This window comes from Homarus americanus, unplaced genomic scaffold (genome assembly GCF_018991925.1).
Source record: "Homarus americanus isolate GMGI-L3 unplaced genomic scaffold, GMGI_Hamer_2.0 scaffold981, whole genome shotgun sequence".
NCBI classification, from domain to species: Eukaryota; Metazoa; Arthropoda; class Malacostraca; order Decapoda; family Nephropidae; genus Homarus; species Homarus americanus.
This window is the reverse complement of record NW_024750670.1, coordinates 1-3,251: the sequence shown is the minus strand read 5'-3', so window position 1 is coordinate 3,251 and position 3,251 is coordinate 1. Positions and strand designations below refer to the sequence as shown.

Here is a 3,251-nt window from a genome sequence, read left to right as displayed (position 1 = left end):
GAACTCTGAAGTGGCAGGGCTTGATGTAAACACTTCTTGGCATTTTCTATTTTTAAGCTGAAAGAAAGTACTGTATATCCACAGATATAATCTGAGATAATATATTGTGAATTCTTTCCAGGGAAGTGTTATGAAAATTACTTTGAGATAATACTTCTGCTAAGTGTAAACTTCCCTGTATAGCGGTATGGAGTGAACTGCTCTCCATTGGGCGTGAGAGAGTGGTAGGAAGCGAGCGGTGTTTACTGAATCAGCTCGACCCCTGTGATAGATGCAACTTCAGTGATCTAGTCATAAACAACATGGTAAATCACTTGGTGAATAATTTGATGAATAACATGATGTTATTCATTGGGGTGTATTTATATAAAACAAAGATGCTGTTACACCTGGATGGAAATTGTTTTTGAATGTCTCCGGCAGTTCACACCTCTATAGACTGCTTTGTCAATGGGCAGATCAAGAGGTAGCAGTATGGGTGATGAAAATAGTTGGTCAAATGCATTCACTGTGAGTGCGTTATTTTCTTGCTCCTGTGAGAACTGTGATCTTTGAACAAATTTATTAAATAAGCTTATTTTTTGTTCTTTCTAATTTTTTACTCAGTAATTCACTTTGTAATCCAATGAAGAACTTTTGTTGAGTCGTTCTTATCATTAACAATTTCTTTGTTGTTATTCTCCTGTTTAACACACGTTTGACTTTTGTATCTTCTTAGAAGAATTTTGTTGAAGCGAATTTTTCTTTAAATAGCTTATTTATTATGAGTTTTATACGTATTTTATTACTTAATCTTATTAGTAGTATTTATAACACATTTCTTACATCAATTCTATACATAAATTAATAATTTTTCACTGAAAAAATGCCTGGAGAACTTTTCACACTATTTCAGTTAAAGGTATGTGTGAAACCATTTAGGCAGATAATGGTTTACAAGGAAAAGTTGGGTAGATGCTTATATAAGTTTTGGGTACAGTACATGCTACCTTCTCTCCCTTCTCTTTTGTTCTCATTCGGTCACTTTCCTTTTTCCTGCTCCAAAAGTTACTTATGTTGTTACAGCAGTGGAGTAAAACCGTTTCTCCGACTCCTTATAATGTGTTCAGGTGACAGTAAACATACAGTACTAACTTTACAAAACGGGTCTCTTACGGGTCCAATGAGGGAATAAGTGTTGGTATAAGAGGCAATTATTTTAATTATAATATAACAATTTTATTATCAAGCTCTCAAAACAAAGATGAATGTTATCATTTATAGATGAGGGAATTAACAAGGCAATACACGTCAAAAATAAGCAGATGCGCATGCTAATGACGCAAGTCTCAAGTTAAATTAAATTTTACTAATATTCTTCATCATTTCTTAAAATGTGCAAGAACAAGAAAATAAAGGTTGTTGCAGAATCCAAATGCTTAAAAAAAATCATAGGTAAAGCAAGTTCTCTAATCGCATGTGAAAACAGAAGTTTCGTCGATGATCACCAAACACAGTTGAGGGTGTCTTCTTATAGGTCATGGTGGCGTCCGTCAGGTCTGGCCACTGTTGTGGACTAGTGGTAATGCTGTTTTACCCTGCAACATATATTATTGCCGTAGCAGATGCCGGTAGATATTTCTTGTCCGTAACTACAAAAATTTACACAAAACCCGTTGACTTGTGGGCAGGGATACTTGATGCTTCCTGTTGGAGACGAAAGGAGGGCGTTAGAAGCAGATTGGGAAATCCACTAACCCAGATATTTCACCTTTGTCATGGAAGAATATAGGCGAGGGAAAAAAGAGGCCACACAAAGATCTCCTTGTTGCTATTTCGTGCGAAGGTGATCATGAACACTGGTACACAGTGTTAAGTTGTTCATGTAACACTTGTACACGGCACTCAGGTGTTCATGTAACACTCATACACGGTATTAAGGTTATATGAGGTCACCCGCAGTATTATTATGAGTTGTTCACATTATCTTTACTTAAAGATGAGAATTTAATTGAATATTAATTTTTTTATTTGTTGTTATTTGTTAAAACTCAACATACTGGATTTAAGTAAAAACAGATTGAGAAATATGAAAAAGAACATGAAAAATAAATGAAAAGGACTTCATATGTATATTAAATATATACATATATATATATATATATATATATATATATATATATATATATATATATATATATATATATATATATATATATATATATATATATATATATATATATATATGTGTGTGTGTGTGTGTGTGTGTGTGTGTGTGTGTGTGTAAGGGTGTATTCAAAGATTTGCATTTTCTGAAACCATTATTAAAAAGAAACTCGTAACAACACTATGTCATTCTTAATGCAATATCGAAGCATCGGAAGAGGTGTTCAATGCATTATTTTTCAATGTGTGAAATAGATTACTTTTAAATTTAAAAAAAGGTGATTGATTAAAATTTCGTAAATTTCCTTGTAAGAAAGGTTTACTTAAAACTGACACTAAGAACCGTTTCTTCCTTTATCATTTATATATCATTAATATATCAAGCTGGAGATCACCGACGTAGTCCCAAGGCGATCTCATCATATTTTTTGCCTATTTTCAAGCATCAGGATGTGTCACCATATTCTAGACGTCTTGAGTGACTCATCAACACTGAAATGACGCATCAAGCACAAGAGTGGCTCGCCAAGAACCTGGGTAACTCAGCAAACGCTGGACTGAGAGAAAATATTATTAAGGTGACTCACCATTGACAACGGTGACGGCCACGATCACCAGCACCAGCAGGAATACAATGCTCTTGGTATTCATGGTTCACCAGCCTGTTGAGAGGAAACTTTTACTCACAGAACACGATGTACATTGGGTTTGACCTATATAATGAACTTTATGAATGAACTGTACATAAAGAACGTCTAGTGGTGGACTTTTCTTGTTACTAAGGTCGAGAGAACCCCAGTTTGGGATTCTAGTGAGGAAGATAGTTGAGCTGGCGAGGAAAGTATAAGGATAGAAATTGCATAACGTAGTATGTTGGTATATATTTCAATTTCACTGTCTCTCGCTTTTCTCGATGTTTCATATTTGGCATGACATATTATTTTATTTACCACTTGTGGACATTGCTTCATACCCCCCGCCCCCCTCCAACACATGTACTGTATATACACCATCTTAACTACGATTCAGAATTCCCGATTTCTTGAAGGTGTTGCACAAGGAAGGTGCGTCAGTACAATTTGAGATTTGAATTACATTATTTTATT

General features: G+C 34.6%; 1 long non-coding RNA gene across 1 annotated transcript; it reads right to left on the bottom strand.

Annotated features, from left to right (window-relative positions):
* Positions 1 to 1,183: 1,183 nt before the first annotated feature.
* Positions 1,184 to 3,119, bottom strand: LOC121854136. Its single transcript, XR_006086486.1, has 2 exons — positions 2,733 to 3,119; positions 1,184 to 1,686 (listed from the first exon to the last, which is right to left on the bottom strand). It is a non-coding gene; the product is annotated as an uncharacterized LOC121854136 (long non-coding RNA).
* Between the last annotated feature and the right edge of the window lie 132 nt (positions 3,120 to 3,251).